The sequence below is a fragment of the Acanthochromis polyacanthus genome, chromosome 15 (assembly GCF_021347895.1).
Source record: "Acanthochromis polyacanthus isolate Apoly-LR-REF ecotype Palm Island chromosome 15, KAUST_Apoly_ChrSc, whole genome shotgun sequence".
NCBI classification, from domain to species: domain Eukaryota; kingdom Metazoa; phylum Chordata; class Actinopteri; family Pomacentridae; genus Acanthochromis; species Acanthochromis polyacanthus.
The window spans coordinates 9,654,096-9,681,815 of record NC_067127.1 but is presented as its reverse complement, the minus strand read 5'-3'; the positions used below and the strand labels follow the sequence as shown (position 1 = coordinate 9,681,815).

General features: G+C 40.7%; 1 long non-coding RNA gene across 1 annotated transcript; it reads left to right on the top strand.

Moving 5' to 3' along the window:
* The first annotated feature begins 245 nt into the window (after positions 1-245).
* Positions 246-7,434, top strand: LOC127537490 (uncharacterized). The gene is made up of 2 exons (XR_007947146.1): positions 246-306; positions 877-7,434. It is a non-coding gene; the product is annotated as an uncharacterized LOC127537490 (long non-coding RNA).
* The last annotated feature ends 20,286 nt before the right edge of the window (positions 7,435-27,720 follow it).

Below are 27,720 nucleotides of genomic sequence, written 5' to 3'. Positions count from 1 at the left end.
AATTGTGGTATTCTAAGAAGAAAATGGACAGAATTCCTCGTGACTCAGTGTGTGTTTTTGCCAGCATGTGCATGCAGATATCAATAGCAACAATACATGTCCAAAACAGAGCTGTTGCTTCCCTTGTCATGTAACTGTGTGATAGGTCGTTAATGTGCAATGTTGTTCTGTACTGTAATTATTACATTTCAGCTATATGTTTTTAACACCACTGTGAATTTTTTTATTTTTATTTTTTGCAAAAAGGGGCAACTTGCTGCTGTAAAGTGTGGCCGGGCATTCGAGGATGTGCTGCATCTTAATGAGGTATGTCTCCCTTGTTGGCCTCAGCAGGGGAATCATCACAGCTCATTTTGCAGTCCTGCAGTGTCCTATCAGCTTTGGCAGCCTGCACTAAGTTCACTCCATCTGCCAGTTGCTAGGTGCTGATATATAAAATGATCTGTGCCTTGCTAGCCCCTGAGCACCGGGGAAGTGATTTGCTTTTGAGGACAAACTGTGTTTCGTGAATCCTAATTATCCTCTTTGCATCACCAAGCCTGACATGGTTTTGTCATTTATCCCTCTCTGGAAGCGGTGGAGGGGAGGAAAGGAAAAAAAAAAAACCTGCAGAGACTGCAGCAAAACTACATCTGCCCAAACAGACAGAGCTCACCGTAGATACACTGTATAGTCGCTGAAATGCAACAATGGTATTTTCCATCACTCCATTTTCACAGGTTCAGGGAGAGGTGAAAAAAAATGATACCTGCCGTCTAATTCTGGCGCTCTTACCAGTGTGCACATGTGAAAAATCACTTCTCGGTTTCAATCATGTGAGGTGTATTGAATTCACTCTGTGGCATTTCTTTCTCTCTCTTTTTATTTTTTTCCCAGGCTGTTAACATGCTGTCTGAGGCTCAGAGGACGTCAGACCGGTGTAAAAGCCTGTCAGCTCACCTGCCTCCCCACCACACCACTCGCCGGGAATTCTGCTCATTCTCGTTGGCAGTGGAAGGACGGTCTACAGAGCAAGTAAAGAAAAGGAAAGTGGGGGAATAGTGTGGAGGGTTGCAGAGGAGCAGAGAGAGAAAGAAGGGGGTTTGGCTGAAGGGGAGGTAAAGGAGAGAGGGAGAATCGGGAGGGTGTGGTAATGAGAAAGGGCAGCAGATGTGAGTGACAGTATGATGGAATGCTCTGTGTGATAGTCATGCTCTCCAGACTGGGAGATGTGTGTGTGTGTGAGAGAGAGTACAGTTACTGAGGGATCATTTGTGCATGTTGTGTGTCCTTGGCTTTTAGGGGAAGGATATTTGATATAACGTTTGTGCAACAGTATTCATCACATAATAGCCCCTCAATGTGCTCATTAAACTTAAATATACCAAAATCCTACACATAAAGCCCCATTATGCCCTTTTGTTGTACAGTTAATGTTAATCGTAATAATATTGGCTTTGATTAGCCTCTCATTCACTCTCTTGCCAAGAGTTAGATGAGAAGATTGATACCACATCCACACCTGTATGCTAAATATGGAGCCTTACCGCCAGCAGCCAGGTAATCCTGCTCAGCACAAAGACTAGAAGTAGAGAGGCAGCCAGCTCTATCCAAAGATAATAAAATAAACGCTAATGAGTGGTTCAAAAACTCACTAATTTCACACATTGCTTTTTAAAAAAATATCCACCCACCTGCCCTCCCAACAAACTAACGTGTCAACATGATGGATGATGGAAAGTGATGGAGGACAGATTTTTGCTAAATTTGGAAAGAAGCTGTCATGATATCAGATTTTCATTTCGGAATTAGTGTGGCCAAAAGAATTCACAATAATGATATTGTCAGAATATCTACAGAAAATCAGAAATAATTAACCAGAAAAAAACGTTTACATTTTTAAAATCTTTATCATTTATTGCAAATGAATTGCACTACAAATGGCATATAATGAAGTGTCAGGCAGAAAACTATTGGCACTAGAATATTTATGATGCCATATCTGTATTCTTATTATTATTATTGAATTTATTTATTTTATTTTAACACTGTGGTTATTGTCTGTATTAACATATCATAAAACCCACTCCAGCTGTGTGTTTTTTCCAGTCTTTGTGACAATCCACCTTTTTGGTTATAGCCTTTTATTTACTATATGTGCTAATTGCCACAAAAACTGAAGTGTAACAATAGTCTGTTCTGGTGTTACAGAGGCTCCCATGCAGGACTATTTGCTGGTTTGCAGTCTTTATGCTAAGCTATGCTAATGGATGTATGGCGTGGGCTGCTGCTGCATATCTAACAGACTGATGTCTGACTGTTCTTCAGGTTTTCCTCACACTCGCAGCAACATATTTTCCAGAATATCAAAATATTCCTTTGAATTCCTCGGTTTCAAATGTCAATTACAGTTCCTTGTAAGGGCTGCCGAATGTCATTTATGTGAATTGGCATCTCAAAGAGTAACAAAATATGAAAAGCAAAGAGAAATTACATCCCACAAACTCGATCGGTTTCTAACTTATCCTTATTCGGGGGACATTAACTGCATACAGACAAATTTATAGATTCAATTTATGAACACAATGCTCCCCTGAGCACAAGCCTGGTCCAGTTTTCTTCAATCAATGAAACAAATTTGTGTTTTAGACGTTGCATCATGCTGCTTCCAAAGCACCAATATAACTGTGGTACATGGTTTTCCAATAGCAGTCAAAAACCAAATTGTCTCAGTCTCTGCGGGTGCACAGCAGTTTGATATAGTCCCTGTTGGAGAACATGGTGAAATTGTAATAGACTTTATTCCTAGTAAGGATGAGACAAGGTTGTGTTTGGGCTGCACACAGCACTTGGCTGTCTGTACGGCTGAGTTATTCTGCCATTTTTCAGCACATGCACATTCCTCCACTCATTGGTATTCCTGTTCATATTACCCTCCTCAATCAGCAGCAGAGAAGCTCTGATTAATGGCAACTGTGAGAGCAATCTCCCAGTGATTCATTAAACAGGACTGGCATGAATAAAAAGGAAGATTTGCTCATATTGGCTCTCAGATCCCATAATATGTTCTGTCGCTAGAAGAAAAAAAAAGTGTAATTCATGGTGTTGTTAGTGGCTCTTGACATATCCACATGTACTGCACATGTGTGAAATAAATGGAAAAATCAAATTACTGATCATCATTACATCAGATCATAGTTGGAATAATTGATGTTTCGTGTTTAAGTTTGGGTCTTTCGGTTTATTCACCGCTCGCTTAACTCTTGCCCAAGTAATTAAAATGTAATAGATGTTATTATTGCTGTTTGACGGATCATCTCACCACTGGTACATTTTGTGGTAATCCAAGGCTTTGACACGTCGAGACAGATAGAAGACTCGATCTGTTTTGCAAACCAAAAGAAGCTCACTTAGCAGTGAAGACCTACTATGTATTCTGGTTATTTGGATAGTTTTCCTCATCAATATGCCTGTATTTCCTGACTAAATTATGAGCTGGATAATTGATTAAATCCAAAATATCTTGCAGGTGATTAAGCTGATTTCTTTTTTTTACTGAATTCAGATAAGCAGATGTGTAAATGCTGCGGTTTCTTTATACGCTGCAGCGAAATTTTAGTCACAAGTTTAGTGAGCAAGTTTATTCAATTGACAATGAAAGGTTGTCAATATGATTTCAATTTATAAAAGTGTAATTTTTCTCACTTTTAGTCGCAATTCAATGAAGTTAAAAGTCTGCCAATCACTATCATATCAAGAACTGTGAGCTAGCATAAGGTAAAAACAGCTAATGTGTGTTTAGGTGCCATAGGTTACGTTTGCTGGAAAACACTGCTCGTCTTATAGCCTGATTGGGAAGCCAAAAGAGACATCCTCAGAGCCCAGACCGCTCTCACTAGACAAAACCCATCTCTTGAAAATCACCTCAGTGCTCCCATCCACCATATTATCATGGATTGATTTCTATCAAACATTATCCCTGCAAATGTGCATGAACATGGGCCATCAGGCGAGTGTCATTACTGCTGCTCATTTGCGAGGTAAGAGACGATCGGATGTGACAGGGGCGGAATTAGCTTTGTGTTGGCTCTCTGTCACTCTCATCCTAAACTGCTGCTTGGTGGGGGAGTATGATTAAAAGGATATATAATGCCACCCTGCACATTAAAGGCCCCGTGCCCCACTTTCCCTCCCACCTATACTGCCGAGCGCGCAAAGGCCGCACTTGTGTAGTGCACGATGCTGCAATGGAAGCCTCCCCATTTCTTCTGCCTTTCTTCTTCAAGGTGATTGCTGATCTCAGTGATAAAATGGATGAAAGCATCCAGGTGGAAAGCCAATCATATAGGGATCCTTGTATTGCTTTTTCATTACAGCACACCTACATGAAATGGATGTAGCAGATGGTGTAACAGAGCTGAGGCCATGTTTCTTTACACTGGCTCTATAGTGGTGTCTTTTGCGCTGTGACAGTCTGATCTCTCATTGAGCAGCGTCAAAAATCAATAGGCTCTGACCTTACCTCTGTCAGAGCCAGTGTTGGAGACCCCAACACACAGATCAGGACACAGTTTGTCTTCCACTGTCTCAGTAAAAGCACCAGTTGACTGCTAAGGCTAATCTGCGGCAGTTGAGTGCTTATGGCTTGTAGATTTTAACTAGTTTCAGCAATCTTAGCGTTTAATTTATAAAGTATTGATGCTAATATGTTTACACAGAGAGTATTATTTCAGCTTTATTGCGATATATCCGAATTTAATTATAATTTACATATATCTTTAAGAGTAAGATGCTAAATGCTATGTAGCTATGCTAATGGCATGGTCGAACACTTTGGTTAACTCTCCTGTTGTCTTCATTTAGGGGCACCAAGAAATATAGTTTCCTTGTCTGAAAAAAAAATTCAGCTAAAAAATTCCCCAAATTTCTGAAGATTTGCCAAACCTTCAGGAAGAAAATTCCAATAATTCCTTAAAAGTTTTAAAAAATGTATTTTATAAAAAATCCCCCAAATTTGGTAAGAGAATTCTTGTAAATATTTTCTAAAAAATGAGTAAAAATCTTCCAAAAAAAATCCTAAAAATATCTAAAGTGATTCCATATATATCAGCAAAACGTCCAATATTTTCTTTAAGAACATTCACACAAAAAACGACCAAAATCCAGTGAAATTTGCTGGATTTTGGTTGATTTTTTTGGGGAATGTTCTTAAGAAACCTTTTTTTCAATGTTTCTTTTTTTTCCACCAAAAAAATGTTAAAAAATTTCCCAAAAATGTTGAAAATGTGGACATCAGAAGTTTCACTGTGAAAACTGTTTATTTTCTCCACATTTTCAAACTTTAAAACTGGTCAGTTTGACCTGCAGAACAACACAAGGGTTAAGACTGCATTTTCTAAACAGCAACACTGGATAGATTCCTCGAAATGTTGACCAGACATTGATGCTCCCAAGATATTAAATGTCTTTGTTGATCCCTTTAATTTTTTTTATAGTGCCACCATGAGGTAGTTTTAAAGAATCAGAAGAAATAGAATTACTGTCACTATTGCCAAGTAGATTTTCACATATGAGGAGTTTGAGGTGGTGTTTTGGTGCGTATACAGCAGGACATTTTTAAAGAAGCATGAACAGGTTTTTAACAAACAAGTGTTGCAAGTCAGATAAACAGCAAGTGGTGTGTCTCGATGGATTGGTGTAGACATTTATGTTTCCCTCAAGCTGAAATGTAAAGATTTTGGTGGTCCCTTAATATTTCATTTAGTGTCATCATTGGGTCAGTGCTTTAATTTCTAACACTTCAGTTAATGACCAAATACCTGCAAAACAGAAACACATTACCATGGACCCCATCTGTAGTTTAGAAATGCAGATACATAGCTTGGTACACTTGCTCAGGTATTACAGTGAAGTACAGTTTCGAGGTACTTGTACTTTAATATGGGAATTATTTATGAGCAGTGAACACACCGAGACCCAAAGAGGAAGAATCCGCTCAGATGGGGTGCCTGAAGTTCTGGCCGGCAAAACGGGCCTTGGCGCCGAGCTCCTCCTCAATCCTGAGAAGCTGGTTGTAGTTACTCAGATTTTCAGGTTGTAGATAGAGGTGTGCCACAAAGTTCCTCGCTTGGCCCTCTTTTGTTCACAATTTTTATCAATCATCTCCCTCTTACTTGCACAGATTGTAATATTCAACTTTACGCAGACGATACTGTAATTTACTGCTCAAAATCTGACATTACTGAAATTCAACAATCACTTCAACATGACTTTGATGCAGTGCAGTTATGGCTTCAAAATAATAAACTTTTACTCAACCAAAAAAATCTCATTCAATGTTATTTCGGTGGAATAACATTTGTACCACTGCCCGTGAACTTGATCTCACATATTTAGATACAACTCCAATTATACCATTAGAGCAAGTAAATTATTTAGGTCTCATGCTTGATTCCACTCTCTCTTTTAATTCTCATGTTAATTCTATTACAAACAGAATCTTATATCGTTTTAAATTACTTTACCGTTCAATTAATTGCTTCAGTTTTTCTGTTCGAGAACGTATTATTACTCAATTATTACTTTCTATTTTAGATTTTGGTGATATAATTTATCAAAACACCACGCTTAACATTTTACAGCCACTTAATGTTGTATATAACAGTCTGTGCAGGTTTATCCTTCGCTGCCCCTTTAGAACCCACCATTGTCAAATGTATCAATATTTGTCCTGGCTTACTCCATCATCTAGAAGGCAATTCCACTGGTTACTTTTTATATTCAAATGTATTCACTTCAAGTGCCCAGATTATTTAAAGCAATATTTAATTCCATTTAGATCTTTATATAATTTGAGACATGTGTCTCAAATATACTTTGTTACTCCTAGGACCAATAAAGCAATTGGTAGACTCTCATTTAGTTACAAAGCTCCCTCAGATTGGAATGATCTTCCTACCTCTGTCCGCTCTATAATGTCCTTCAATTTGTTTAAAAATACTCTTGTGCAACATTTTCAAAATGTTTGTAATTGTTTTTGAATTTAATTTTGCTCGTTGAATGTGTTTATCTATGTATGTGTGTATGTGCATTTTTTTTTATAATTTTGTACTAACTTATTTTTCTTTATTCAGCTATTATTATTATTATTATTATTATTATTATTTTATTTATTTATTTATTTATTTTAACTTTGAGGAGAGTTAATACCCTGTGGGAGTGTGTGTGGGGGTGTGAATGTGTATACGCATGGTGTGTATGTTGTGTGTGGTAGGTGTCTGCTTGTGTGTTGGATGAATTTAAAACTTTATTTTATCTGTTTTCACTTGTTGCAGTCTGTACTGTGCAATGCATGTACTGTCTCTGTCTTGTTATTTTTTTTTAATGATTAGTACCCCCTCGAAAACGAGATGATTCATCTCAAGGGGTTATCCTGTGAATAAAGAATAAAGAATATGTCCGTTTTATTACCTCTGCCAGGAGGTTATGTAATCACCGGAGTTTGTTTGTCTGTCTGTCCGTCTGTGTGTGTGTGTGTGTGTGTGTGTGTGTGTGTCTGTCTGTCTGTCTGTCTGTTAACAACATAACTCAAAAAGTCATGGACGGATTTTCACCAAATTTTTACAGGATGTCCGGAAGAGCATGAGTAAGAATCGATTAGATTTTGGAGGTGATCCGAATCACCGTCTGGATCCAGGAATTTTTTGAAGGTCGAAGGACAATTGAGAGATGGCTGCCTGGCGGCCGGTGGCGGCAACAGTTATGCTGTTAACAGACAGACAGACAGACACACACACACGGACACGCAGACGGACAGACAGACAAACGGGATGGCGGAGGTATGCGCTCTCCGAGTGCTTTTCTAGTTCTACTCTGTAGCTCTGCTGCTCTACACTCTGAGGGGAAATATTGTCTACTGTTATCTATTTTATACCATTGCATTTACAGCTTATCACAGATGTGGAGATTTTCTCCTTGTACAGCTTTCAAGCATTGACTCATGGTGTCATTGTTTTGTTTTTTTACAAGAATTAAAACCAAAAAAAGATTCTCTGACATCAAAGTGACAACAGATTTCCACACAGTAATGACAATTTTATTAAAAAATATGTAATGTAAAATAGGTGATTGCAGAAGTAGTGACCCCCTTTACGTCTGTATTTAGTAGATGAACCTTTGGCTGCGATTGTAATACTGAGCCTGTGTGAATAGGACTCTAAAGGGGAAAACTTCCAGGTGGGGTGAATACTATTTTACTGTACTTGATAACATAAGTTATACAGAAGATTTACATTAATAATTCAAAATGCACTCAACAAATCATGTATTACAAAAATGTACATTAATGCATAGGTTATTCTAACCCAGTAATACAATATACATGATTCATATTTATTCTAGTGCTTGTATTTGCACCGATACCACTTATTACTTCACAATAATTCAGTGATGTAGTATTCATTCACCGAATACCTACTCCTCTGGTATTAATTAGCAAACATTACCTTGTGCTAAACAAAGATAGTCAACATGGTAAATCATAAACATGGGCAAGCTGTCATTGTGAGCATATCTTCTTGGTTTTGTAGGTCAAAGTCCTTATAAAATATAGCACGTGTTGTACATCCCTAAAATTCATGGCTGTGCAAGGTCTGAATGAATCACAAGAGAGTTTCCTGTAGGTTATTGTATTCACAAGTAGTGAATTTAATTTTTTTTCTTCCACATTATGAACTGCAGTGAAACGAATGGACCTGAAGAAAGCATAACCTCACAATGATTATTACATGTGCTTTAGGATTTGAATAGTTTACCATGCTACCCCCACATGCTACCTTTCCAAAGGTTCCTGTATCCACTGTAAAAAACCAGGTGGAAGTGGGTCAGCTTCTTATATTACCAGGAAAGTTACACCTTGGAAATAGCGATTCCTCCCTGTGTCAGTATTTCAAGTTGTGTAGATGGATTAGACTACGTGTAGAGAACCTCATTAATAATTAAGAGGAACCCAGAATATAAGCTGTTCCCTGTTGTGCAGTCAACTGCACTGGCAGGAAAAGAGCAGGGATAGAGGAGAGAGGGATGAATGGTGAGAAGAGTTTATGAAATATGGATACGAGGAAGTGAGAAGGACAGTAAATCTGACAGTGAAATGCTTATTTATTGTTTTAATCCTATATTGTAGCACTGAATAACTGACTTTTGCTCAGAAACCGCACACATGAATGTGAAATGTGTAGATAAAACTGCTTTCCATGTAATGATATGTGATATGTGACTCCCATTTGCGTACAAGCTCTGACTCTGTGTCATCATGTTAAAATAAGGCAGCAGTAATTGTCTCCATAGACCATCATTGGTCTTGTATACTAATACAAGGCTTATTATCACTCACTACAGGAGAAACAATTACTTTAAGTACTTCCCTCTGTGTATTTTGTCAGAGAGGTGGCATAAAATAGAACACCTTGGTAATCCCTAATGGCTTTTGTAACGTATGCATGATTTCCTGCCTTCTGGTGCAGCTATTCGAAGAGCAACAGCTATGATTAGCATCCCAGCGGTGATGTTTATTCCCAGCGAGGTTCAGCCCAGAATCTCAGACATGATGCAAAGACCGAACATAAAACCCAATCAAATAAAATGAAAAAGAGATTGCGCTGCGATTGTGGTGATGCCGTGGTGGAGTTTATGTTTACTGCCAGGGCAACATTATTCACTGAACAGTTTATTGCTTTGGGCTTCCTGGGATGTATCTGCTTTCCTAAGTATTTTAGTGCACAAAAGAAAAGCAGCGAGAAAAGAGCGTGAGGAATGTGAACCCGTGCCATCATGAATATTTACTTAATACTTGAGAAGACTAAAGGCACCAGGATACTCTTCGGCTTTGGTTATATTAACTTGACATGAGTGCATTATAAGCTACTTGAGTTGCTTCTTGCCAAATGTTACATGCTCCGTTGAGCAAATGACTGCGAGATTTTCACTGGCCTCTGTTGAAGCCCAGACTGCAATATTAAGATTTAACATCACCGCTGACAAGGGTTGGAGGAAGGAGCTGTTTTGTATTCCCTCTTGCCAGGCTTGAAGACCAGCATCATACAAACTAGTGGGGAGAGTAGCACGCTATCAATGGGCTGACTGGCCGACTGGCTCTGGCGTTCAGCTTCAAAGAACCGCCTGCAGGCATCGTTTCTAATATTGTCTCAGAGTCTGTTTTTCACAAAAGTACTGATGCATGAGTGGCCTGAAAAAACAGAGGGGAAACATCAAAAGTGCTTTTGAAGTGTGGGGTTTTTTGTCAGACCACAACTAAACGTTTCCACCTGAATCCTGATTAGTATACAGCCATCTCGCTGAAGGAGACGAACAATCTTTTTTTGGGATTATGCTTCTATCCAGATAAGATTTAGGATCAAGTGAAGTGGCGGATATATGTTAAGAATGTGCCAGTCATCCTCAGAAAGCGTGTGATTCTACACTTTCTCTACAAATGCTGACAGCGGTGTACAGTGGTGTAAGAGGAAGGGGGGCAGGATGAACAGCTGTGTTTGAATATGCACGCTTCCATGTCTGGCATGTTAATCCGCAACCAAAACAACAGTATCAAAGTGGAGGATATATCTAATAGTCTGAGTCTGAGCACACAGCTTGAGCAGAGTGTATATTTCTCCCCCGTACCCCCTCCTATTGCCTTTTTTTCTCACATACTACCCACATCAGTATATACAGCATTATGTAACCCAGGGCCTGGGTGTTGCAATGAGAGTGGTCCTCAGTCGGGGACGTGTAAACAGCTGCAATGTCAGATCTGAGCGCACTTTATCATCACAGCTTAATGCAAAGACCCCAGGCATCTTATGTAGCAGGAACAGTGTGAGCAGGACTTGCATGGAAAAGTCACAGAGCCCCTTAGTCACTAAGACCTTTCTGGTGAAGCATGTTTTTCTTCTATTTCCTCACATTACCACAGTTTCGCTGATGCGTCCACAGATGCATAATCCGTGGCTTTGTGATTAAAGTAACTGTCGCAAATCACTCTTATTATACCATATTACCTTTTTTTTTTTTGGCCCAACACTTGCTGAGAGAGACAGACATGAGTGTCAGCACTGTACTCTGGGAAATGACTGGTCTGTCACGCTCTGGTTGACTTCCATCTTTCATCCCCACAATCCCCGCCATGTTGTTTTCTGACTGTCACTTTAGATTGGCCTCACAGTACAGTAAGTCTCCGCTCATGTCTAATTGGAGAGATGAGAGAGACCCACCTCGAGCCCCGTGCTGTCTCCAAATGCTGCTACTCAAGCACTTAGAAACTCATTAAACTCACCAACATGGTCCTTTAGCTCCACCTGACATTTTCGTATCAAGTGTCACAGACGAGTAGCATCGACGCAGCCGACCTGCAGAGAGTCATTAGTGTCTATTGTTTGGAGGGTGATTGTTTATTAAAATTAAATCATGGCTGGATAAACTGCAAAACACTGTAACTGCATTATTTGGAATCCCAGTTGGTGATGCTTGATCCAATCAAATGTGTTTTGGTCATTTTTCAGCACATTGGTTTGATACAGTGTATGGTTAAAAAAAAACAAGCGGGAACTCACGCTGACATTTCGTGATTTCGTTGCGGTAGAATGTGCTTTGATATTTCTGGCGAAAGTGTGTCTCCAACTTTGCCAGCAGTTTTCTGTAGCCCAGTGCTGCACTGCATGAGGTCAAGTTCAAAAAGAAATTAAAAGTTTGATGTGGAAGACTGACCTGAATGCAGCTTTGACCACAATCTCATCCAGCACCGTTTCGGATGAAATGGAACATCACCTCTGAGAAAACTGTAAGAGAAAAACTATATATTTGAAAATGAAGAGTTGCAGAATGCATAAAATAAACACAAATGTCATATTTACATCAGGTTTGAGGTTTGACTGGTGTTCTTTTAATGATCTTGTCCATCATTGATCGCGCAGAATGTAAGAGGTCTGATAGACAAAGACTTTTGCAGCTAGAATAATAGAGGTAAGATAGTTTTCTTGGGTCACTGCTGTGTCTGAGAGGGTTCAGTAAGATGGACTCTCCTTATTCACCTGCTGTCATGGTTCATAGCACTTCACTCTGCTGCTAGGCTTTACTACCCAACTTCACTTGTGTTGTCTCTGCTGATCTAACACTGTTGTGTGATGCGACAGTGAAGTTTAGCCAACATTACTGAGTATGTTTTGTTCAATAGATTACAGATTATTTGGTGCCCTTGAGCAACTTTTAACCTTCCCTTGTCATGTCACACTGTACGGTGGGCGTAACCACACATGTGCAAGAAAGAAGCAGGTGCGCACAGACACACATACACACCATTCACACAAAAGGAGGCAGTTAGAGTAAGCTCCGGACACATTTGTCACTCTGGCAGGCAGGCCTCCCATTCTCTGGGTTGGTGGCCTGGTTTCTGCACGGGGGCTGGGCATCTCCCCGCCTGCGCTGCCTAGTAACTGTCAGATCTCGACGGTGATTTATGCAAATTGGCAGGCAAGGGCTTGTGGGTCAACCGCGATATGTGGTAAGACCATCATTGGGACAGTGTACAAAGGCAAGGCAACAGATGCAGTCCTGCTGCACATGTAACCATGTATACCAGCTGAAAGGTAAAAAAATGAAGTGAATTAGTGTATGAAACAACATTTCAGATGAAGAAAAACACATTTTGGTTTAATAAAAATCCAGTGTGATGTACTTGCAATGAAAGTCACAAATATTCTCAGCAATTTATTCAAGGGCTTTACATTCTACGAATTTGACAGAAGAAAAAACATTTACAAAGCACTGCATACATTCTGTGTAAAAAAGCTATTTGAAATTATAGCTGCCTAATATGATATAATACAAACCTATTATGTTCATGAAACAACAGTAAAACTCACTCTTAAAATTTGTTTTTAGGAAAAATGTGGGTTAACAGAACAAAAATAAAATAAAAATACAAAGACAGACATATAAATCAGTTACAAAAATTTAGCATATCATTAACAGTACCAAGTCATTACTTCCCTACAATCAATTTGTTGTAACATCAAAAGCTAACATAAAACTACACAAAGGCAATCTCCAAGCACCCATAACTACAGAATTAAATCGGAATTTTACCGGCTAAACCCACTCAGCAACACAGACAGGCCCTTCCATTTCCCCCTTGAACGTAAAACGGGAGAAATATCTATCAATCAAACCTGCTGCCAACTTCTGGACTCGAATCTGTCCCAAATGGGTCTCTCACAATCAAACACCTGCTCACTTTGTTCCCATAACACTTTAGATGATTACTTGTGTGCAATCTGGCACTGTCCACCCGAACAACACTTCTGGAAGGAGATAACTAATAAGCAATCTAGCATATTGGACTACTGCATTCAGCTCTCCCCATCTTTGCGTTCACCAGGCAACCGCAGAGCCACTCAATTACCTCAAAATACTCACAGAGATCTCTTAAACAGACCCCAAGAAGTGCATCCACCTCCTCACTCCCAAAAATTAGAAAGCGGATAGACTGTTTTCCGACATGATCTACTAGTGTGAGTGAAAGGACACAAAAACACATGAAACACAATACTTATAAGTGCCATGGGAGCAAGACCTTCCTCTTCTTCCTCTGACTTAGTTTGAGTTTCAGATGTTGGTTATGACTGTCTCTTCAAGGAGGAGTTTTCTGGGTATTGGGCAAAGAAAAATCATGTTTTATGGCACAAAAAGATCAGAGGACTGCTAGTCATCTTCAGCAAGTCCTTCACGTAAAAAAAAAAAAATGTTTCGGTAAATGTTGCTGCTTTTGGACGCTTGTGTGATGTTTTAAAATTAATCTGCAGAAATTGGAAAGTTTCACAAGCTTGCCAAAAGAGTTTTATGAAAGGTGTACCTTCAAGCAGAGTTCTTGAGATCTCAACTTGTTTGGAAATCAGTTCTGGTTTCTGGCGGATTTTGAAGCTTGCAACTATGCAATGACAATTAATTTTTACAAAACAAAACTGCTTTTATCAAAATATATCAAAAATATTAGTATATTCTTAGATTTTTCAGCAAGGTAAGACATAGATGTCATTTTCAGTATTATTTACCAGATAAGAAGTATTTTTACAGAAAAAACAAATCACACTGTTTTCATCTATTAAGTGATCTCAAGAGATTTTACAGTTGATATTCTTTGCAAAACAATTTAAACAGATGAAGAAGTAAACAAAGTACGAATTCCATCTAAGGCTTGAGATTTCTTGTCAGAGATTCTCTGTTCTGTTTAGACTTCAGCCAGGGTCCTTTGTTGCACATCTTCCCTCATCTGTCTCACCTCATTATGTGTCAGCTCCCAGCAGTCTCTAATATCTAATTAAGGCATAAAGTGAAACCCTGGGAAAATACTTTTAAAAACAGGAAAATGTGTGTAGATATTTAAAAGGATATCACTACTCTTTGAGCCTTCGATTCCAGGCGATCCAGGTGGCAACGGGGGTAAGTATATGACACTGCCATTCTCTGATACAAACAGTTGGTCTTTCTATTTTAACGGCTGGGCGCTTGTGGAGCCTGGCGCAGTTTAATTAGTGTGAATACATTAGGTCTGTGTGAGATCTTGCTACCTGGCAGGGCTTGGAGCTGGGCAGGGACTGCAGAGGAGCAGGCTGCATCAGCGGCGCTCCCAGGCCCTGCTGTAATGACCCTGCCAGGCTGACACAACGCTCCCACCTGGGGGACCACTGCGGCTTTCCAATGACAGATGGAGGGCTGCGGAGACGCGGGAACTGGGCTGGATTACTGCAGGCTAACAGAGCAACCATTAGACCAGACAGTCTGCCAGCAAGCCAACACGTCTTTGTGTTGGCTCCACCTTTGGCTGGTAAGTAATATAATGGTGTGACCAGACAGGCTGCCAGAAGACTAAGTACATCCTTACTCCATCATCATTTTGCATTACTGGTTATGTTTGGAATTGGTTTCATGCTGGGTGACTCATGCTCTCCACTTACTGTTTATGTGTATTTCATCTACAACTGAACCCAAATTACCAGAACTCTCATACTCCTGTAGCTAAAGACTCCTGTAAAATGTTTAAATTGTATGTTGGATGATCTGCTGGTTTCACCGTAAAGAATAATATCATTTATATATTTATAATGACTGTTGGGGCTGCACAGTGACGTGGTGGTTAGCACTTTCGCCTTGCAGCAAGAAGGTCCTGATTTGCATCCTGGCATTGCCGGGATCTTGTTGCATGGAGTTTGCATGTTCTCCCTGTGCATGCATGGGGTTTCTCCAGGTACTCCAGCTTCCTCCCACAGTCCAAGATGTGTTGAGGTTAATCTGTGATTCTAAATTGTCTGTAGGTGTGAATGCAAGTGTGACTGTTTGTCTGCATGTGTAGCCTTTGTGATAGACTGCCGATCTGTCCATGGTGTCCCCTGCATTCGCCCTCAGTCAGCTGGGATAGACTCCAGCCCCCCGTGACCCTAATGAGGATAAAGCAATATATAGGTAATGGATGGATGGATAGTGACTGATGTAGCCACTTCTTCTAACCGGTTTCCTGTAAATATAAACTCATGAGCCAACATCTGCATAGTTGAGTTTGTTATTGCATAAAAATCAGGGCCACAGCTGAATGATATAGGAATGAAGATGAAAGTAGCACCAGATCACAGTAAGGTGACTTTAAATATCCCTTTTTGATATATCCAGTTTTTATATATTGTAAATTATTTTAAGTTTGTTCAACCTAGAAGTACAAGTTAACCTGCTGACTTTAAAATATCATTCATCTGAATGTAAGTTAATTTTTAATTTACTCAACAAATTACTCAACTTAAGATTTTAAATTAAATTGAACTGTTTGGTCTCCCAGACAATCATTAGATTATCATTTACATTTCTCAATTTAATGAATGACATCTTTATCTCACATGCAGAATTATCATTTCCTAGTGTTAAAGCCAGAGAGCATTTCTGCTTTATTTTAAATTCTTTGTAAAGGGACTGATTTCAGTAGTAACCTTCCTCATGGTTTGCACTATTTTCATTATTATTTGGTAAGAAACAGTCAGGATTTATTATATCTTCAATGGCACACAGCAAGTTTTCATTCTGAATGGGTTCTTCAAGCTACACAGAAAGCGTATCAGGGGAGTTTGACTCCCAAGCAATGCTTTATGGGATGTCTGCCAGCATTCTAGTTTTGTTTCTTTAAGAACTTCATTTGATGAATTGATTAAACTCTGAGACGTGGCTTCGTTTAACTCATCATTTAAAGTCAGACAGGGCAACTGATGTCTATAAAATTAACTGAAAATAAACATACAGATATTTTAGGTTATATGAATCTGAAATGGACAAAATGTGTGTCCATCCATCCTCTATACACCGCTTTATCCTCATTAGGGTCGCGGGGGGTGCTGGAGCCTATCCCAGCTGGCTCGGGCGAAGGCAGGGGACACCCAGGACAGGTCACCAGTCTGTCACAGGGCTACATACACAGACGAAAAATCACACTCACATTCACACCTACGGACAATTTAGAGTACTCAATTAACCTCAGCATGTTTTTGGACGATGGGAGGAAGCCGGAGTACCCGGAGAAAACCCACGCATGCACAGGGAGAACATGCAAACTCCATGCAGAAAGATCCCAGGCCCACCCCGGGATTCAAACCAGGGATCTTCTTGCTGCAAGGCAAAAGTGCTAATCACTACTCCACTGAGCAGCCCACAAAATGTGTGTGTTTGCATTAATTTGACAGAAAAGATGAGCTTATTCTACTAAATTATTGTTTGATGTTTAACAGTGCTTTCTTGTTTTGTCAAAAAAACAAGATACCTTTTGTATATAATGTATCTGCATTTTCAGTACTTGCCCCTATATATAATCTCTTTCTTGTTTTGCCATCGCAAAAAAATTAAAGATTAAAAAATGAGTGCTCCATTCACTACTGCTCATTAATTTTGTTGCTCTTAGAGCACATTAATAATTGAAAGTGACTCGGGTGAGCTTATCAACGTGTTGATCAGCTCCTGTCTTCTGTTTTGTTACAGTATGATGCTTGGACAATAAAAGAGAAATAAGATTAGAATAAACCTCTTTTAATAGATTGCATTCGCTAGAAATTTCACCCCTGGCTTGAAAGTCTCATCTGAAGGGAGAGACTGGCTTTAAGTGCAAGATGATTAACGTTTAGATTAAAATTCATATCTTTTGGTGGTATATTCAGAAACTATGAAACAGTGCTGGACACCAGTTGACACAGGTAATGACACTGCACAGCTTTGTTCCACTGGATCATTGAGATTTCATAACAGACTCGACATTATCTGGCACAGTTTGATCACAGTGTGCCAGTTAATCAGTGGTGTTTGACTTCGGACACAAGCAGGCAGCCCTGAATATGAACAACTCTTCCTTCCATTCCAGCGTGTTGATCAGAGAACTGAATCTGAAGCCATCAGATCTTAAACCCAAGGGGACTTCCACCGTTGCCTCTGATGACCAGTGCTGCTCCTGTGTGTTTCAGTCAGCAGAAAAAAGGAGCTCTTTGGTCTGGTTTGTGTTAGTGATATAATCGTTAATAAATGAAAGCTCTTCTATCACACGCCCTTAGGCAAAGACTGGCGGCTGGCTGGAACTTCACTTGCAGCCGGCGAACGAGGGGGAATGGATGTAACAGTTCTCATAAAAATAGGGGAGGGATGGAGCGATTGGAAAGACAGATTAAAGGTGGAGAGGAGGAGAAGAAGGGAAAAGACACCGCCCTTAATGTGCTCTGTCTATGCGCTGTCCAGAAATGCTTGAATCTAATGGGGGACAAGCATGCACAGCCTCCTGAAGGTTGTACAAGCAATTATGCCACTTAGGAGTCTTTGACAGGCAAGGTCGTATCGGCAAACAGACACGAGGAGCATTATAATATAATGTTCTGTATTCTGGGTGACACGGACCCTTTTGCCTAAGATAATATCAATCTTCTGAGTGCCACTCATCACCCTTGTGTGTCCTCTGTGACCTAAAATCCTCCCAAATCCTACCTGAGTAGGTGTGGCACCAAGTGTAAAAACAGGTGCTTAAAGTGTTTGCACTCTTTAAAGTGGAGCCACTTTATTTGTTCAAACCATCCCGCTTCCAATCTAATTTCTTAGTATCTGAGAATAAGGGAAAGCAAAAAGAACAGACTTCATTCAAACCCTAATCCAACAGAAGGGAGCTCCTGTGAGACGATAACAAAAGCAGATGTGATGGGAGGACTTTGCCAGAAAGGGTTGATGTAACAGTTTGCTGGGTGTTTCTGGTGTTCATTTCATTCACTCCATGCAAGCTGTGCTCTGTTGTCAGGGGAGCCGTTAGCTCGGGTGTGTGTGCGCTGGAGAGAGAGAGAGAGAGCATGTGTGGAGGAACAGCGTGCACCTGAGCTCCTTGGTGCCAAAAGAAACAAGGTTGCCATGGACACGGATGGTTATTATAGGATGCAAAGAGTTCCGTGTGCAAGAATGTTGGAAATGACGATGTTAACATTAGGGAAAATAAAGACTCTGTTTAAATTAAAGCTATTATACTTCCATCATAGAAATGTGCTGCTTAAATCAGACAACATGCACTTGCAGCATTATGTTTTCTTATCTTTCTATGCAAGCTCATTTATGTGATAATATAATGCAAATATAATGATAAAGCTAAGAGCTAAGACCTTTAGTACTTGTGCAACATTTTTTTTTTTGGTATGTCATTCATCTACAAGTAAGAATGGGAGTAAGTTCGCATGTGACAGAAGGGAGATTAGAAGCCTTAGATCAAAGTCACATCATATGTTTACACTAATAAAGCCTCTATCTGGCATTATGTTTAGTTCATCTCTGAGGATAAAGCATGTGCTCTTCCTGTGCTGCCGGATTGTGTAGCTTGATACCATTGTGTTACACTTAAAGCACACAACCCGCTCCACCTCCACAGTCTGCGTCAGCTTTAAATGTTCAGAGAGGTGACAAACTATCCTGCTTGGCGCCGGAGCGCAGAGGATGTTCAGACACTTTGCACCAAGGGACAGATATATTAACTTTAATGGTGTCAAAACCTGGAGCCTCTTCCCTTTCCATATGGCCCACCAAAAGACTGAGCAAGAAGGGCCTCCAAAAGAGGGCGCTGTTTGATTGTTTGGAGTAAACACTGTCGCTCTGGGGTGTGGAGGTTGGAGATACAGAAAGGGATAATTACATCTAATTAAGCTTGATGTCATCTTCAGCCATTGCCTCCTACACACTTCAGTGATGACAAACACAAAAGGTTGAGAACAGAGAAAATGCAGAAGTAAAGCGGCAGATGTTTACTTTCCACCACGGCTGTCTGATCATCTGAAATGCATATGCATGTTGCTCTATTGTTTTGTAAATGGGGAAGCATTAGTGTGTCATCTCAGCTTCCTTCACTGCAAACCTTCTGTATCCTCTTTGTGGTTTTTACTGCCGTGGCGTCATCCCACTCACTTATCAGCGGCTGGTCTCTAACAGCCTCCTTCATCCATCTCATGGCTCCTTCCATTCACCCCTCCATCTCCTCCCATATTTTTATACGCCATCCTCCCCCTGCCTCCTTGCCCTTTTTTTCATCTTTCCGTCCTCAGACCTTCTCTCTGCTGGTAGACACTGTGTCAGCATGGGATGAGATTAGCCCAGTGTGTCAGCCTCATGGGAAAACCTCTGAATATGCAGCAAAAGCCCTTTTACTCCACTTTCTTTAATTCTTTCTTGTATTTATTGTGCTGCGGCCATTTCTTCCTCATGGTCGGAGCATTCATTTAACCCCTTAGCAACAAGTGCAACACCTTGAAACTAAATTTAACCCTAAAATTGCTGCTTAACCTCATGAGGACCAGATTTTAGCTCCCATGTGACCCACAACCACAGCACAGGCTAGTCATTAATTTTAAGTCTTGCTACCCCAGAGGCTACTTTGACAATTTGGGTTCATTTTTGTGGCACCATCTCATCCCTGCACAGTATTTACACCCCTAATATCTAAACCCACTGAGGTCAATATCTAGCCTTCTATAGCTGAAGATGAAGGACAACAAGCTGTTGCACAGACCCTTCGGGGAATTATCCAGCTGCAATAGCTTTCGGTATCATATTGTTGGTCCCGGCAATATGCACATTAATCACCTGCTCTTTGCGAGTCTGCTGTTCTCACTGGCTGCGTGCTCGTCCTGTCACCTCCCTGCCCTCGAGACGTCCTTGCCTTAAAGTATCAGCTCCGTGTGGATGTAATCCCAGTGATACATGGTAAACTCCTGACCCGTCTGCGCTGTGGCCTCTCTGTTAGATGCTATTACGTGGGCCTCTAATTGCTGCTGACATTCATTTACCCACTAAGGCTATCACCTTCCCCATTACTGGACTGACTTCTGTCTCTGGGTTTAGCCTGTGCAGCAGAAGGCTGTGCGTTAGTGCGTGTGTGTCCATTCAATGCATTCTAGGTTAAAGCAACTGTTCATATACAGTAATCAAAGCAGGTTTTCAATTCACTTCCCCTAACTGTATGAAAAAACACTGCAGCTCTGTTCCCCTGTGTGTTGTAAAGCAGCAGCACTGTCTTATCAGCAGCGCCTCAGAATGACAGTATTCACTATATGTGCAGCTGTGCCACAGCTTGGTTACACAGGGACTTATCTTCCCAGAACATGCCATAGACACCTGCATTCTGCTGCACTTCAAATTGATTTAAGCGTCTGCGTAATATTGCTGTGTGTTTTCTGAGGCCACACGGCGACCAGAAACACAGACATCACGGTGATGGGCTGTTGATTCGTCGTTATTTCTGATGCAGACCAAACGCTTTTGCCATTTCCTTTGGAAGTTAATCAGCTTACAGTGGGATGCAGAAATATTATGGTTCCAGCAACTCCCACCTCACCTGTGCACTCTGTGTTTAGGAGGGATGAAGCTATTCTTAATGTCTATATGAGATTAGAAAATGAAAATCAGAGCTGCTATCTGTGCAGGGTCAGCTTGTGCCTGTGTGTGATTAAGGCAGAAGACAATCTGCTCAGCTTATCTGATGCTCTGATAAGGTAGCATGTAAGATGTAGGAGAAATGAAAGAAACGAAGATACAAAAGTGCAACAGTAGAGATATCATGTCATATATTAACCTTTTTGCAGTTGAAGTTCTTTGTATTTTCTTGGAGACCTGATCCATCCTCTGATAGACACCACTTTTTAATAACTCACCTTTTTATAAAAGGTTTAGAAATTGAAAGTGATTGCTGTTCAAATGCTTTATGAATTATTCACTTGTTCCTCATAGATAAGCTTTTAGCCAAGCATTGAGATTAATGTTTGTGTTGCCAAGTCTCTGGCTAGCGTTTATTCGCCTCCAGCGGGACACTTGCTTTGCAGTTGTAGCCTTTTAATCCATACAGTGCCTCCCAACAATGGAGCATTTGACCTCTGACCTTCTGAAAAATGTCTCTGAGCCATTTGCAAAAATGGGTATAATCAATACTTTCAGACCAACAGTGGGTGAAATAATTAAATCTACATGAAGATAATTAACCCCCAACTCTGCAGTTTCCCTAGTCTCTGTGGAGAGTTTTAGTGGCTTTGCTTCTGCCCTGCTCTTTGCAAGTTTCTATCTTTGGTTCTTGTGAATGCTGTTTCTATCCACAGGGCAGATGGACGCAATTGTGACTCCAAATGAATAGTAATGTTACTCTGGATCTGAAGTAATAATATATTCAAAAAGGGTTAAAGAAGTAACCCAACCTTAACCCCACTGCAGGGTCACTATGGGGCAGAACACACGTTGAGATAATTTCATCCAAGTGCTGTGTTTTACCATTTAACCCAGAATCCTGGTTTGTTCATTTGATGCAACCGAGGAAGTAAGATTAACTCTCTTGCTGGGAAAATTATTATCCATTCACTGACTTACTCCTAGTGTAATTGCCATCCCGTTATTATATAATAATAATAATAGTAATGATAATCAAAAATATAAGAATGAGAATGTTTTATGTGTTGATACCAATACACTATTGTAAGTTTGAATTTGGATTACCTTACTAAAGTCAAATTTAAGTGACTTGATGTGATATAAAATAAACATCCCTATTAAAGAAAATAATCTTAAAAAGCTTCTGGGCATAAATAGTTGTCAGACAAACACTAATAGATCACCTATAGACAAAGATTGTATCAGGCAAGATCAATATTTTTATATCAACTCAAAAACATTCAACTGAACTGATCTAACCTTGGAACTAACCTTATTAACAATTCACAATCTGGCAACCCATATCTTGTCAAAGGCTTATCACAAACCTGTAAAGCATAGGCAAATTATTTATTATCATCAGTAAAAGCATTATTTACAGCTTATGAATCCTTTATAAAAATGCAGTATTAGGAAAGTAGTACCCCTCTGATGTACAATCTGCTGTCTAAAGAAAGCTCCCATCGCAGCAGCACTTTGTGTGTCACAATTTGATGCAATACTCCACACATGAGAGCCTATGTATCTGCACTTTCCTGAGAGGGCCATTTGAAGAGCAGCAGGTCAATACACATTCATAGAGAGTGCATTTCCCTGAATGCTTCAACAGTCCGTAAAGCCTCAGTGCCACTTTCCACCATATTCTGCTTACTGCATTAATCTATCCCACAAAAGCGTCATTCTGTGCTTGGAGAGAGGACACTCTCATGCGCACACACACACACACACACACACACACACACACACACACACACACACACATGTTTGTACTTCTATCTTAGTGAGGACATCCATAGGCGTAATGCATTTCCTAGAGCCTTACCCTAACCTTAACCATCACAACTGATTGCCTAAACTTAATCCTTACCCTAACCCTAACCAAACCTCAATTCATACCTGTTCTCTAAAAACAAGTCTTCACCCTCAAACATGGTTGTTTCAAAGTGAGGACCGGCCAAAATGTCCTCACTTTGTAAAAATGTCCTCACATTGATAGTTAAATGCAGAAAATGGTACTCACCATGTAGCAAGTACAAGAACACACACACACACACACACACACACACACACACACACACACACACACACACACACACACAACAGAGGCCCACCATAGACACACATTTTCACAGCTTCAATGGCAGAAAATCCATAGCCCTTTCTGGGAGGAGGAATTCCATTAGATAATAGATATGGAATCCATCTCGATTCCCCACCTTATCTTCTCTCAGGGTGAGGGATCAATACTGGGGCTTCAGCTCAACTGCCAACAATAACAGGAAATTGATGGGACAGAGTAAGCAGCTTGGACGTCCAGTAATGGCACATTCTTGGTCGTGTCTGTGATGCAAATCAGAGGGGGAGTTAATTGGCGAAAGGGCGTTTGTAATAACGAGGAGGAATGAGAGTTGATGCTGGGAGTTCATGATCCAACACACTGAGATAATGTTGGAAAATTGTTGGAAATAAGCAACACACCAGTGCTGTTTTACAGTAGAAACAAAAGCCCAGACAATGACAGAGAAAGATCTCATGCACACAGATATCCAGTTATCTGAACAAATGGGTGTGCACACAGCAATGGCATCTAATTTTCCACAGAGCTGCGGAGGTTTCCTGTCAGGGTTGCCAGGTGCTGTGTTTACGGAGACCATTGCCTGGCAACGCATTCCAAACAGCATTAGTATATGAGGACAAGGGAGCAGCGGTGAGGTGAGTGTTGGGTCAGGTGCTACAGGCTATAGATACTGGCATACTGATACTGCTCACAGAGGGACCTGGGTGGTTCCTTCCTTACACCAAAATGAGTCATTTGGTGTTTGTGTACAGTAGGTCCCGAATGTGGCAACGTGCGGGTGGGTGGAGGCCGGGAGGTTTACGGCTCACTGGTAATCGAGGTCCAGAGTCCGCTCTCGCTGAGATGTTTGCACAGCTAAAACACCACATTTATTGCGTCATATCACAGAGGGGTGTCAGCAACAGGGTGAGAGCATGGACAGCATGACTGACCATTGTAGAACAGACAACATTTTCAACCTTGTTCAGGAAAGTTTGACTGAACAGGAGTCTATTTTTCTTGGGTTCCTGCTGCCACTGCCCACACTCCTTCTCTGGGGTTTAACCAGGCCCTCTTTCATCAGAAGCCACAACTGTGGCAGCCTTTAGGCTCAGTGACTGCAGGAACGCTTTCATTCACAGCGCACCTATAAGTGAAGCAGTCATTTTTCATGGATGTGTGTCTGGTGTTATTCCACAACTAATCTCGCTTTGTGATCTTTGTTTCAACCCTCCAAGCCCATACCACCAACTAGACACAACCAGCAGGTGGTGCTGTCTTCTGTAGTATCACTTCGTTTTCTTTGGTTTAAATATTTTGGCTTTTTAAAAATCCTTTACCAGCATCCATCAATCATTAGACGCCTCGCTGTGTATACAACATTTTAACTCATTTTAACAACATTTTAACCTCCGCAACTCTGTGCTCCTCCACAAACAAGTAAAGATGAGGCAGATGAAAAGAAGAGTCCATTTTAGATTGCTAAGATATACATGATTACAAGTTGTGAGCAACACACTTTCCTCTCTGATCTCCGTGGTTGTCTAGCCAAGCATTATCTGCAGTAATAGAGTCAGATCTTCACGGACAAATCCCTTTAATGTCATCCACATCGCCCAGGGGAGACCACCCTCATTGGGAGCAGGGTGGTGGGAGCTAATTTCAACCCACACAATAGACTCATCTTCAAGACTGGCTTGTTAGATCACACTATTTCTTTGTGTGAAAGACTGTGCGTGAACGTGTGTGTGTGTGCACATATTAAATGGAGAACTGTACTGTCTGAGCGTTGCCACTCTGGGGAATTAAGGTCATGTTTTCATGCCTCTTGAATACTAATAATTGAAGATTGAAGCTTTCCCCTTCATGGACACACAACAGTCTCGCAAGGGTCCAGATCCATCAGCAAAACAACCAAGCCTTCGGACAGGAGACACAATGTTCTCACAGATAACATCATCATGCAGTTGAATGCGTTAGGAGGAAAAGATCAGGACATGATCTTATGTTTTGATTGAGTATTGCGTCTTTATGGTGGAGCCATCCCTGGCCCACTCTGTGCCTCGCTCTCCCGCACAATGATGTCATCTCTGGGAAGGTATTTCTCTCAGACACAACCTGTCTGCTCCTGTCAGGGGCCACAGTAACTCGAGCCGCCATGAAAGTCTGGGAGTGAGCACCGGTCACTTGCAGACAAGGGCGTTATTTATTTTTTCTGGAGGAGATTCAATACCTCCTCCTCTCGCTGCTCCATGGCTCAGAGCTTCATCCTGAACTCTCCCTCCTGAGACACACGAGAGGTTGTGAGCTCAGTCACTGAGTTCTTTGGAGAAGTGGAGAGTGGGAGGTTGTATAACATGATTAGCCCTTGTTAATGTACACAATCACAGAGATTTAGGATGACTAATGGTCTTAAGCAGACTACAAGCTGTATTTCGGTTGTTTAGATGCAAAATAGGCATTGTGAGTGGTCCCTTGCAGTGTTCATGTCATGAAAGCCTCCATTTGAAAAAAAGAGTTTGAATCGCATATGCTCTAAACTTCATACACTTGCAATGCTTTCTAACATGATTGTGATGATTTCTAGACTATGTGTGCCATATGTTTTGTGTTATATAACCCAAACTACACAAACTTTGAATGTATACGCTTGTTTACAACTTATACGATTTGGATTTTTTACTTTTCTTTTGAGTGTATTCAACTGCATCAGAGGGTCTTTAATGTGGAAAGCGGGGAAATGGCTTTCAGCCAACATCTGTTTTTAAAATCTCGCCAGCCACATTGTAGAAAGCGCTTCTTTGATAGACAGAAAGGCTCAGTTTTTAAACAAAAAAATCACAGCCAACAAATATTCAACTGTAGGGAATGTAGTACTTTAGAAAAGCGCAACAACTAAGTGATGGCTATTACCATCTCATGTTTGAAACAGGAATTGTTTCTATGTACACTGCAAATGTTTTTAGCAAAGGTTCATGAAAGGGTGAACCCCTGTGAACTGCTGAAAACATCCAGTTGCCTTGACATCTGCAACTGCACCGAAGTGGAAATTGACATAAATTTGTCGTACTATTACAAATAATCCCAGTGTCTCTGGCCATTCAGCTTTTTCATGAACTCCTTCATGGATTTCATGATGAGTCACCATGACCAGTATGTTGGGAGACAAATGCTGCATTGAAAATCAAAAGAGCATGAGTCAGCATGGCAAGGATGAAAGCATATCCCAGCATATGTCATAACAAAGTATTAATGGCTGTAAAAACCTATTTAAACTTTGAGGAGGTTCAGATACCAAGATAGCCATGCCAGAAAAAGAACACCTACTTCACAGAGTCTGTGAAGATTCTGTGAAGTAGGTAAGTAGTCATTCAGGTCATGGTGCTGCCAAGTGCTAAAAGGAAGGCAACTGGACTTACCTCACTTTCCTGAAGCTGAATCACCAAATTGTAGCTGACTGGTGGGGAGTCCCATGCATCATTATGATAACTGCGTATGACTCCAGTCTAGTTGCCTTCGTTTTAGCACTTAGAGACACTTAATAGAGAAGATTAATTGCTTACTTTAAACATATTTAGTGCCTCTTTATATGAATGAGAAAGTCGCCTCACACATCACAAGAAAAGACACCACAAGAGACGCTATTTAACATGCAACACTGCAACAAATCCTTGCTTGAAAACATAGCCTTGCTAAAGCATTCCGAGTTAGAGTGCAGCAATCGACTGGCTTAAAAGGTTATGCGAATCAATACAAATTTGTTTTGGGCACCAGCGCTATTATATTAATGTCATCCTGAGAAATAGGCACTAGCTTAGGTGGCTTGTCTGCCAGCCTGTTTTCCTTTTTAACTCCAGTCATGAGATCCTTGCTGCAATGCAAAGACAGCTGGTTTACATGGCATGCAGTGAAGGTGTTTTGAATGGGACTTTCTCCAGTTTAAACTAGCAAAAAGGATTATATTATCGCCCTTTTTCTCCATTCTAGCCTTGCACCAAGCTTTGGCATCAGTGTAACATACAGAGCAGGTAACCTACGGACTTGAATTATCTGAATTAATAATGTTCTGCGTCCTCATGAGAGCTGCTCTGTGACTAGTGAGGTAGCTAGTTGTGCAGTCAAGGATGACACAGAGGTTGAAATGGTCACACATTTACTCAGCTCTCTCCCTATCCCTCTGGCACATGTTCTTCCAAGGTCAGATACTGCATTGCATAATAATGTAGGGAGGAAAAAAAAAGCCCTCACACATACACATGCCTGCAAACACGCAAACTGTGCAACAATGAGGGGAAGAAGAGGCCAACTAAAAATAGTACTATCACTGCAGCCATCACCTCAAGCATCAGACCACCACTCTTCACTTCACATCTCATAACTTAAGAGTCCTGCTTCAGATGCAGCAAAGAGTCCCCGAACTGCATGTTAACCACGAGTTACACATGCTTTAGTGAACATAAACAACCACGGAGGCTTTAGTGCCTCATATATGTTCCTTTTATTTCTGCCAGTGGTTTGGAAACAACTCATGACACCCATGTGTCAAAGCTCGTCACCCACTTTCCTCTGCCTTTTCTCTCCTTTCTTCCCCCTTCTTGTATCATCCCCCCTCTCCTCCACCTATTTCCCATGGCCTCGGGGAGCTGTTAGCTATCTGGATGCTGGCGCTCTATTGTGAG